Raw genomic sequence first — 12183 nt, 5'->3', positions numbered from 1 at the left:
ACTGTCCCACTCACTCACACACGCACCCGCCAATTCATCTCACACCAGCCATGCAGACAGTCACAGCTCTCTGCGAGGGACCCACCCTGCTGCAAACTCACTAGACCCCTCCCCACCATGCCCCACCAACGTCCTTGAGCCAAGCAGCCCCCTATTCAGGGCGCAGCTGTGGGCTGAGGAGGAGCTGGTGTCCGCCGAACAATACGAGATATTTTTATCCCGTGAATGCTTCGATCCGCTCTGCCAGCCGTGCATTCAGCGCACGAGGCTCCCGCCTCCCGGCTCCTCAGGCGAGTCCGCACAATCTGCCTCCCACAAACTCAGCCCAGAGGGGCTACTCAGGAGACCCAATCACAGGCCATGAGCACCCAACAAGGAAGGCTCTTGAGCTGAGTGGCCAAAGGAGAGGTGATGGTTGGAGGCTGAAGCAGGGTCAAAAGCAGAGTGGGAGGGGAGGGCCCCGTTTTTAATAGCTGCAACAAAAGACGGTGTCGGGGAGGATGCGCCGTCACCTGGGGGCTTTCCATTGACATCAGCTGTCGCTTGCTAAAGAGATCTGTGCTCACTCGACCACAGGATCTGGGCTGGATCCAGAGATTGTGCAGCGCTCTGATTGATCCCTCCTGCCTTAGGCTATCCAGGGCTGATTGCCATATACGCTGGGGGCTGTGCCAGGCTCCAATAACACTGCCAGCATCTATGGCGAGATGAATTCCACCCTTAGCAGTGCAGCAGAAAAGGACCTGGGTGTTACAGTGGATGAGAGGCTGGAATGAGCCAACAGTGTGCTCTTGTAGCCGAGAAGGCTAACGGCATATTGAGGTGCATTAGGAGAAGCATTTCCAGCAGATCTAGAAAAGTTATTATTCCCCTCTATTCGGCACTAGTGAGGCCACATCTGGACGACTGCATCCAGTTCTGCCCCACCCCCGGTATAGAAAGGATGTGGATGCATTGGAGAGGGTTCAGCTAAGGGCAACAATAATGATTAAGGGGCTGGAGCACACGACCTAAGAGGAGGCTGAGAGATTTGGACTTACTTAGTTTGCAGAAGAGAAGACTGAGGGGTGATTTAACAGCAGCCTTCAACTTCCTGAAGAGGAGCTCTAAAGAGGATGGAGAGAGACTGTTCTCAGTGGTGACAGATGGCAGAACAAGGAGCAACGGTCTGAAGTTACAGCAGGAGAGAAGTGAGTTGGCTTTTAGGACAACCATTTCACCAGGAGGGTGGTGAAAGCACTGGAATGTGTTACTGAGAGAGGTGGTGGAATCTCCATCCCTAGATGTTTTTAAGTCCCAGCTTGACATGGTTTTGGCTGGGATGATTTAGTTGGGGTTGATCCTGCTTTGGGCAGGGGGCTGGACTCGATGACGTCCTGAGGTCACGTCCAGCCCTGGGATTCTACGATCATACCTTAGAATCTGCTCCTGCTTTGCCAAGGCACCTTCTGCCCATCTTCAGGCCAGAGTTCCCTGTAAGTGGAGCGCTTGGGCAGCCACCCAGGAGAGATTCAGGTGCCACCCAGCTGATTAGCAGCATGGGTTTGAATGGTGGGTGAACAGCCACACATGCCTGGGTGCATGGAACAAAATTTATTCCACCCCTTGAATGGAAAGAAGTCAATATTCCTTTCCGAGCCAGGGCTGACCCATCTGCCCTAGTGTGCCAGCAGGAAGTTCTGTGCTGGCAGAAGCAAAGCCAGGGCTCTGGAGGGGGGTGTTCTCTCTCCTCTGTCGGAACTGACTCCAGAGCCCCAGTGCAACTCTCTGCTTGCAGATGGGGATTCCGTGGGGGGCACTTTCCACTGTCAGTGTGAGCTCCAGGGAGCCAGACAGGCTGCCTTTGGGATCAAGCAGGCTCATGCAGGGGGATGGGACAAAAGAGCCGGTTGCTATGGGGCCCAGCAAGTGGGACAGGGCAGTGTAGTGCAGTGCACTGGCTGGCTGGCAGGTGCCAGCTCCGCCCGTTCTGCTTGTGGCCCCACCCACAGTGGGCAGGGGCCCAGCAAGTCTGTCGGAGCCCCCAGGCTTGGGAATACAAACAAGGCCCCTGGCCCATTCACAAGAGCCCCAGGATCGTGGCCACAGGGTAGTTCTGCCTCCCTGTTCCTCTCCCCAGCAGTCCTGGCTGGCTACAGTCGCATTCATTTCCTGTCCAATGTTCGCTCTCTTTCTTTCCATCCATGTGAAGAATAAATTTTGTTCCATGTGCCAAAACAGGTGCGGATGTGCACCTCCCTCGCTGCCAGCTGCAGGTGGCTCCAAGCACTCTGCTAACCAGCTGGGCAGCACCTGAATCTCTCTCAGGTGGCCACCCAAGCGCTCAGCTTACAGGCAACCCCGTACCTGTGGGATAAAAAGAACAGTTTCACATCCCTGTTGCCCAGTCGAATAGGGCTGAGAGGTAAGGCTGCGTGTTTACAGCACCAGAGTCTCTCCTGGGCGGCTGCCCAAGAGCTCAGCTTACAGGGATCTCCAGCCTGAACATGGGCAGAGGATGCCTTGGCAAAGCAGGAGCAGTTTCTCTCTCTTGGTAACAGACTCTGACTTTTTGCTGATCACTGACAGTCACTTACAATCTGCCTTTTGTTGCCAATAAACTTGTTTTACTGTTTATTTTCACTGGTGAGTTTGTGTGAAGCGCCTGGTATCAAAGGCTGATTCCTACATTTGCAGTTCTTTCCTGAAGTCCAAGGCTAGGAGCTGGAGGTTGGGGCAGGGATCCGGCTGTTGCTTACTCAGGGGAAATGCTGGAAGACAGGAGGCGACAGAGAACGGCAGGACCGAGCAGGGAAACTGAGTTACGTTGCTCCAGGACATGACTCTGGATAGGTCTTTGGGCCTGAGCCTCTGATATAGCTTGACATTCAATGCACATAGCAGTTAAGTGCCTAAATCCCTTGAGGATCTGAGCTTTCCCCTTTCCTCCAGAGCACAACTGGGCATTGTCTCCACAGTTGGCAGAGCCAGTGGATGTGTGAGGAGTGTGGTCTCCGGGGCTGATCCCCAGCAGGTGTTTATGGCTGTGGCCAGGTTCGTTTCCATGCTGATTGCCCTGAGCACAGGGCCCAGCCTGTTACATGCAGCTAAAACTAAGAGGAGCCAGATATAACTTACATCAGTGTGCAAAATTAGCCGCCTGCCTTTGCTCTGTGCCTTGGCTGGACCAGCTGATTCAGAGGAGGTGGATAATAGAGGCAGCACAGTGCCCCCTAGGGCTGGGTTAGCATTGCCTGAGAGGGCAGAGAGATTCAGGGGTGGCTCTGGGAGCATTCAGGCAATCTAGCTGGGTTGGGATGGTAGCATTCCCTGTGTGCTGAGCGCTGGGGCGGCCACCCAGGAGAGATTCAGGTGCTGCCCAGCTGATGAGCAGAGCGCCCACAGCCGGCAGCCTGTGTTTCTCTGGGTGGTGCACAGCTGCATGTGCCGAGGTGCACAGAATAAAATTTATCCTGCACATGGACAGAAACTAGTAGAGGGAACACTGGCTGGGGCACCACATGCAGTTGCTCTGAGTGAGAACAGAGCCTGGAGGGGTTTGCTGCTTGTCATTAGAGAAGCACTGTGAGAGACAGCCCAGGCTGGGGCACTTAGGGGGCACCACAGTCCCAGGCATCACCCCAGAGTTTGTCACAGCCATCAGGCAGAGCTCAGAGGGATGAAGTGGAGTGAAAAGTTCTGGGGCATTTCTACAGAGCGATCCAGTAGGGTGAGAATTAACCAGTGGAAACAACAAGAGAACGTGGATTTGTCCTTCTTGGAATCCTAGCAGGAAACACAGAAGGTGTCAACGTGTGGCGGGGGGACTGGGTGACCTGGAGAACACAGAGCCATTTATTTTGAGAGGACGGGTTCCACTCCATATTTCCTTGCCCGCAGCTCGCCCCATGAGCCTGCAGCAGAGGTAGGAATAGTACCCAGGAGTCCCATCTCCCAGGCTGCAGCGCTAACCACTAGGAACACTTCCCTCCCTGAGCTGGAGAGAGAACCCACGAGTCCTGGCTCCCCAGGCTCCCCACTCCAACAATTATACCCTCCCCCCAATTCCCCCACCAATTGAACCTAGGAGTCCTGGAGCCCAGACCTCCCTGCTCTGGCCCTCAGACCGCTCCCCATCCCCTGCTTCTCCCCACGCTGGGTGTTTCTAAAGAGCGCAGCAATCTTCAGCGTGACAAAAGTTCAGGTGAACAACAGTCTTGGAAGGGCTATTCACTGTACCTCCTGCACCAGGGCTCGAATCCACTTCTCTCAGTGTCTCGGAGGAGACCCAATGGAAATCGTACATCCCAAGGCCAGAGGGGACAACTGGGGTCTTCTGGCATGACCTCATGTAGAACCCAGGCTAGAGTATGGCCCCAAATTAATTCTTATTGAACTAAGCAAGTTCCTTAATAAACACATCCCAGCTTGAGTTAAAAGTCTCCAGGGATGGAGACTCCACTACAACTTTTGGGCAAGTTTAGGGTTTTACTAGGGAGAGTCATTCATTAGACTTTTAATCAGACAGGGCAGGTATCTGTGCTATCCAGGGGGCAGGATGGGGTGGTCATAGAGTTGGAGGAGACCTCAGGAGATCATTGAGTCCAACCACCCACTGAAAGCAGGACCAATCCCAACTAAATCATCCCAGCCAGGGCTTTGCCAAGCCGAGACTTAAAGGCCTCCAGGGATGGAGGTTCCACCACCTCTCTAGGCAACGCATTCCAGTGCTCCACCACCCTCCTGGTGAAACAGTTTTTCTAACTATCCAACCTAGACCTCCCCGCACTACAACTTGAGACTGTTGCTTCTCCTTCTGTCACCTGCCACCGCTGATCACAGCCTTTCTCCATCCTCTTTGGGACGTCCCCTCAGGTAGTTGAGGGCTGCTATCAAATTCCCCCTCACTCTTCCGCAGAATAAAGAAGGTCAGATCCCTCAGACCTGAAGTCATGTCCTCCAGTCTCTAATCATTTTTGTCACCATCCACTGGACCCTCTCCAATGCATCCCCATCCTCTCTGCAATGAAGGGCCCAGAACTGGATGCAATACTCCAGCTGTGGCCTCCAGTGCCGAATAGGAGTAATCACTTCCCTAGACCTACCGGCAGTGCTCTTATTAATGCACCCCAGTATGCCATTAGCCTTCTTGGCTAAAAGGGCACACTGTTGGCTCATATCTGGCTTGTCATCCGCTGTCATCCCCAGGTTCTTTCCTGCTGCACTGCGGCTTAGCCAGTCGGTCCCCAGCCTGTTGCAGTGCTTGGGATTCCTCCTTCCCCAGTGCAGGACTTTGCATGTGTTCTTGTGGACAGAGGATCACAATATCCCTTCCAGCCTTGAAATCTACACATCTAGGAATATGGAGGCAGCTTATGTGCAATTGTGGGGTTCATACCCCGACCCTATAAACTCCTGGCAGAGGTCACTGTCAGAGACAGGCTCCCACGCTGGCAGGCTGCGTCCTCCAGCACAGACAAAAGGCCCTGCAGCTCGCAGGGAGAAGATCAAATGGGTAAACTGCCTTAAAATCCTGCTCTCAAACTCTTGGCAAAGAGCAGCAATGACAGCGGGATAAGTTATCAGCCGTTCCGGCCCCAGGAGGCACCGGCAACGGGAGGCAAACTCATCACTGAAGATCAGGAGGAGGATGACGACAGTTGGCTGTCCCCTAAGGGCTGCCTCCCTCCCAGCACCTGTAATCAGGATTGGGCCAACCACTGATTTTGGAGTCTACCAGCGATTACAAAAAAATCAAAGCAAAACAAAACAAAGCAAAACATCTGTTTGGATTAAAGCTAAGATTCGTCGGAGCTTTCCACAAATCAAAAAATTTTAAAAAATGTTTCAGGTTTGAAGGAAACGTTTTGACCATTTTGAGGAATGTTTTTGATTTGCTGATCAAGTTAAAGGGATTTTTCTTTTTTAACAAAACCGAAAGAAGCCTGGATTGATCTGCTGTTCGGTTAGGGTTAATTTCAACTGAAACAATTAGGTGAAACTGACACGAATTCACATAAATGTTCTGGTTTCGCTGAATCTGCCTTTAAAAAAACTGAAAAAGGCTTGGCTGACGTTTCCCCTGCCCCCCGCACTCCCCAAGATCTACTCAGAACACACCCAGGACAGCTGCTGTCTGTGGAGACAAGGTGCACAGCAGAGGCTGGGCCGTGCGTGTCATACAAGTTTGACATCCCAGCCCAATGCTTGCTGCACAGTCTTTACCTTCTGCAGATGTGGAGGTGCGGATTTTGCAGGACCCTGTACCCCCAGGGGCAAGAGGGCACAGTGCTTAGACTGTTCAAAATCTTGCACCTCTGTCCTCCAGCATCCTGCACCCCCAGAAGAGGAAGACAGCAACGCCTGCATCCTTCAAGCACCCTTCACCCAATCTGCTAGTGCTCTGCAGTGAGTGTGGGGGGGCAGATGCACCCCACCCCTTGCACCCCCTTTTGCACCACTGCATTGCACAAGTAGATCACGAGGGCACCGACATGCACTCACGTTGCCCCGGTGCCAACAATGCATGGTGAATCAGTCTCTGGGGCTCTGCATCTTGTGCTCCTAGAACCAGCTCTTCCTCCCTTGCACACTCACTGGGGCGATGCAGGCATGCCCCTTGCTTTGGAGATGTCGGGGGAGGAAATGTCTTGTGTCAAGTGGCCAGGACAATTGGAGTCAATTAGAGTGAGAGGCCAGTAACTGGCCAGGTCTGCACCATTCACCTTCACACGGCAACCAGCATGGAGTTGTTTGTTTGGTTTAGGTTTCTTTCAGTAATGCGTCTGCCGGGGGAAACCCCGAGTTCACCCTCCTACGAGCTCAGGGCAGACGGTACCTAGGGGTGGCGTCCCCCAGGCAGATGAGCAAGCGGTCTCAGCAATTCTGCACCAGCTTGAGCCATGGGCCTCTTCTCCCTTCCCACCGTGGGTCAGTACAGGGCTTTGGTAGATCCAGTTCTGAGCCCCTCCAGAGAGGCTGCCCCCCAGGACTCTGGGGTGGTCTGCGCCAGCTGGGGGGTGGCCACCTTAGTTGCTATTCTCCCCTGCAAGGCTTTGGATGACTTTACCCGCTGCCTGCTTAAGTGTCCCTGGCTCCTATCATGTCCCTCCCCCCAGCCCACTGCCAGCCCCTCCACCTACATTCCCTCGAATTTTTCCATCCGGGGGCAGAAAAAATTTTGTTACAAGCACCAAGGCCTGTACAGATGCGCACCAACAGTAGAAACACATGTGGCCAGCTGTAGCCACTCTGCTAATCAGCTCCTGACTCTCTCCTGGGCAGCTGCCCAAGGGCTCAGCTTACAGGGCCCACTACCCTCCACTCCACCAGTGACGCTCCTTCAACACCTGGTCTATCAGCTTCCCCCGCACTGCCCCCTGCTAAAGGAACAACCAAGCGCAAACGAAGCTGTGCAGCCACTATTCTGCCTTCACCCATCAGGACTGCTCAGAACATCACAGCAGCACTCGCATTCAGACCTCACGGCTTCGCAGTCCCAGGCCAAGCCACTTGTGCTAAAGGAGAATCGCCATTAGCACTATAGGGGATATGACATATAGGACAGCTATTCTGATCCCATCCAGTGGCAGGCACTGGCACACACACACACCGCCAAGAATCAGGCATGCTTCATCCAGGGAGCAATGTTTTCCATAGCAACTATTCATCTGTCTGGAAGTGATCAATGTTTACTGAAAATCAGACACACACCCCATCTCAAAATCTCTAGCCACTTCTGAAAATCCCGGCCCTTGAAATCTGACTGTTTACTGCGTGGTTAGAGCCAAGGACAACACTCTCCCTTCTCCCCCAGACCTGAGACCACAGCTCAGGAGTCCTGGCACCCAGACCCTTCTTCCTTCCCAGAGGTGGGAACAGAACCCCACAGCCCTGACTCTCAACTCCATCAAAACAACAAAGGTGGGTCCCGGAGCCAGCAGGGCCCCTTTTCAAGCCCCACAGGTCCACCTAACCTCTGGCAGTACCTCACTGGGTTTTAATTTCCAGAATTCAGCTTGGTTTTGGGTGTCTGGATGACTCAGGAAAATCCAGCTGCCTTCGCTGTCAAATTAGAAGCAATTTGAGCAATTGGGCTCTGCACAGATGTTTAATAAACTGCTGATTATTAATCAATGTGACCTTAATATTTTCCCTAGTTAAGCCTGGAAGACGTTTGCTGTCAGCATAAATGCCGCTAATTTCACTAATGCAATTGATTAGGAAATTGGCCTCAGGTCAAAGATGCTAATTAGCCCTGGAAATGGCACAGGCCAACAGCTTTACTTGAGAACAGGCAGGAGGTTGTTGGTGTTACCCTGGGACCTGAAAAACTGCAAATCCAGGGTCTTGAGTAGGGTCCCCAATATTTTTTCCCCCATCTGGGGTGGAATAATTTTTTTCTGTGCACCAACGCAGGTCTGGATGTGCACCACCAGTAGAAACACACACTGCTGGCTCGGGGTGCTCTGCTAATCAGCTGGGCAGCCCAAGTATTCAGCTCACAGGAAACACTGACCCTGGGATGTGAGCGGTGCTTGGAGGAGGGAAGGAAACCGAATCCAGGGGAGCCTGGAAAGCAGGAGAGATTGGGAGTCATGTTAAAGTCCACAAACATGCCGCCATCGCTACAGCCAGGAGTGGTGACAAGGGCCTAGATCCTGCATGGCATTTACAGATTGACTCCCATAGGTACCTAAATTCCTTTGACGATCCAGAGCTCTCTCTTCTATCAGCCGTTTCCCCTTCTCCCGCTAAGAGCAATGGAGCCGCCACCCTCCTCGCTGGAGATGCAAATGTCAAGAGCTCAGATGATACAGTCTTGGCGACCCCAAAACAGGTCAGCAGTAATATGACTGCAGCTGATGGGGTGGGAGGGGGAAGGCGGAGCTCAGGGGTTTGCGCATGAGCCTGCTAAACCCAGGGTTGAGAGCACAATCCTTGAGGAGGCCATTTAGGGGTCTGGTGCAAATAGATGGCTAGGGATGGTGCTTGGTCCTGCCAAGAGGGCAGGGGACTGGACTCTGTGAGCTCCTGAGGTCCCTTCCAGCACTATGAGATGTGCATCTCCATATATTATAAGCTGCAGGAGCCGCCTGTCCCCTCTACACAGCAGCAGCGAACAACCTGAAGCCCACTGGGGTTCTCCATACAGCCCATGAGGTAGTTGCTTACTGCTGCCCATGCACAGAGTCGCCAGATTTTCCCCAGCGGGCATTACTCAGGTGACACCCACACAAAGCGAGGTGCACGCTGACGGCACACAACATCGTGGGATTCATGCGCGCCCTTCGCAGCCAATCAGAGAGCACAATTACAGTTCCATTGGCACAGCCTGCAAATCCTGGGGACACCAGCGCAGTTAGTGTAACTGTCCTGTCCCAGGAGACCAGCTTGGATACACCAATCTTGCAACCCACTGAGAAGGAGGAGGCCACTCCTGTGGCCCACTACTAGCCTAGGTTACCCCTCAGGACACCTGAGTTCTGATTCCAGTTCTGCCACTGGCCTGCTGGGTGTCCCAAAGTAAAGCACCGTCCTGATCCGTGCCTCAGTTTCCCCACCTGTAAAAGAGGGGAAGTGTTTCCACCCTCCTTGGCCAAGTACTTTGAGATCGATACATGAAAAGAGTTAGCTCAGGTGTCAGCAATCTCCGGCACGGGTGCCAAGAATGGCACGCGAGATGATTTTCATCTGCATGCAAAGCGGGAGCTCAGCCCTATGCCTCCTCCCACATGCAGCTGGTAGCTTGCTCAACGCCACAACACCTGTGGATTAACAAAAGACCAGCTAATGCTACCAACCACCTCCTAAACTGCAAAGCTCTGCATCTTCACGTATTTATTAATGAAACTGTTGTAAGTAGGACTATTAGTGACTTTAAAAAGCATCACCAGCACTCAGCTTGTACATCGAGGTCAAAAGGCCAAATTTCAGCCCCCACCTCAGAATGGTTGCTGACCCCTGTATTAGACAGCAGAGTGCCGACTTTCTGAGTTCTCCTGCGCTGCCTGAGCCCTGCTCTGGCCCAAGCTCAGAGCTGTGCAGAGAACAGCAAAGGGGTATGTTAAGACATGGGGAAGGCAGTGGTGCCTAGAGGGTGGGGTGGAGACTTGGGATGGGGTCTGTTCCCATCTGCCAGTGCAAAGTGTCTCTCCTAGAGCTGGCAGCAACCCACAGAACATTCCCCCATCCAAAATCGGGACGAGAAGCCAAAAGCTCAAAAATGTTCACAAACTGAAAAGTAAAATTAAAACACCAATGGGGTCAATGTAAACGTTTCCTTCAGGCATTTAAAACAATCATTCTGATTTGCTGAGCACCGTTTCAGGAGGCAAGGCAGCGGCTGTGTATACTGGCATAGCCTGGTCCTTCCAGGCCCCTGACTGTCAGGGAGCGAGGGAAAAGTACACACCTTGTGTGAATCGCTCCTCTGCTCCCTCTCCTCCCCAGCCAAGAGCAAGAGGCATGCATACAAAGCATGTACCTGTCCCTCACTCCCTGACAGTCAAGGGAATGAGAAGAGGAGCCTGGTACACATGGCTGCTTTATCCCCCCCTCACCATAAACACCCTGACCTCCCCGCCCCCCCCACACCCCACCCTCTTGCATCTAAACGAAAAAGCAGTTACGAACTAGAAACTGGAATTTGTCCCTCTGGAAAATCTCAAAACGAAACCACAGATGATTTTGAATCTTTGTCCTCCAAATATTTTGCAAAGAGAAAAGCATCTAAAAAGCTTTGCTGCTCCCTGCGGCTGGGAGAGGGAGGAGTCAGCACTGGAAAATGCTCACCAGGATTCTTTCCTCACTGTTCCCATTGGCCTGGGAGCAGCGTGAGGCGTGGAGCAAGGTATGTGATGCACATCCCCCTTATGCCCTGTCCCCAAACCCCCATCGCCCTCATGCACCCCATTCTCACTGAGACCCCCCTTATCCTGCCCTTGCACCTCCCTCCCTCCCAGCCAGACCCCCCACCCTGCTCCTGCATCCCCCCCACCCTAATGCTGCACCCTCCCTCTCTCCCAGACCCGCACCCTACCTTCCCACCAAGACCCCCTTCCTCCCTCCCCTCCAGACTCCCCATCCCCTTCCCTCCCTCACGCTGCACCCACCCTCTCTCCCAGACCCACACCCACCCCATTTAGAGATAAACAAATGCATTTTGTCAGCATGGGTGGGTGAATGGTGGTCCATGGAAAGGTTTGTGTTCAGCAAGGTGGGCCTTGGGCCAAAAAGTTTGGGTCCAAGGCCACACAGCCTCAGAACTGAGCAGAGAACCCAGGAGTCCCTGGCTCCTAGTCCCCCAGCCTTCTCCAAACCCTTGCTCACACCTCAATGGATTTAAAAGGAGCCATTCTCCTACAAAAGGATTTTACCGCAAGATTACCGAGGGAGGCATCTGAATGGGAATTCACTTACAAATCTGACACCTTTAACAGAGGCCGAACAGAGACCTTGACTCTCGTACACACGATAAGGGTAATTTCCCCACCTTTGATATTTGCAGGAGTGGGACACATCCTCCTTAATCTGCTTCACTAACTGGTCCCTCTAGCAACAGTTCACCCTTTCCCCCTTCCTCCCTTGCTATATAAACCCTGGAGGCTGGTTTTCCACTCCATTTTTTTTTTCCCCATCTGAGGAGGTGGATTTTTACCCACAAAAGTTCATGACCTAATAAATGCGTTAGTCTCTAAGATGCCCCAGGACTGCTGGTTATTTGTGAAGCTACAGACTAACAGGGCCACCCCTCTGAGACCTCCCTTCCCAGTAAGTCCAGCTCAAACTCCTCCCTGCCCCCCCGCTCTAACCATTAGACCATACTGCTCTCCCAGAAACAAGCCTGGAGTCCTGTCTTCTCTGCCTTCCCTCTGCTCTAACTCTTACACCACACTTCCCTCCCAAATGCAGCCAAGGAACCCCATCCCCCCAGTTCCCTGCATTAACCCCAAAACCGCACTCCCCTCCCCGATCACCCCCTCCACCCAACAACCCCTCGGCCCCACTTCCCACCCTGCCATCCCTTCCCCCCTCCCGCCGTAAAGGCCCAGCTGCGATGGTATCAAAAGCAGCTCGAGTTCCCAAGCGCCTGGCACCCTCTCGTTAAGCTCCTCATTAGCATAATTCCTCTCCCGACAGATTTTGGCTCAGCGCGCCAAAGAGGAGGCGAACGAAGCGGACTGTGTGTTGGAATCCGGACAC

At 53.2% G+C, this 12183-nt stretch overlaps 1 protein-coding gene across 1 annotated transcript in view; it reads right to left on the bottom strand.

Annotated features, from left to right (window-relative positions):
* NPAS1 (neuronal PAS domain protein 1) overlaps positions 1-12183 on the bottom strand; it is a 98047-nt gene that overhangs the window by 64105 nt on the left and 21759 nt on the right. The gene's annotated exons all lie outside the window — the stretch shown is intronic.

The sequence above is a fragment of the Carettochelys insculpta genome, chromosome 22 (assembly GCF_033958435.1).
Source record: "Carettochelys insculpta isolate YL-2023 chromosome 22, ASM3395843v1, whole genome shotgun sequence".
Taxonomy (NCBI): domain Eukaryota; kingdom Metazoa; phylum Chordata; order Testudines; family Carettochelyidae; genus Carettochelys; species Carettochelys insculpta.
The sequence above is the reverse complement of the archived record's forward strand: the minus strand, read 5'-3'. Positions and strand labels throughout refer to the sequence as shown.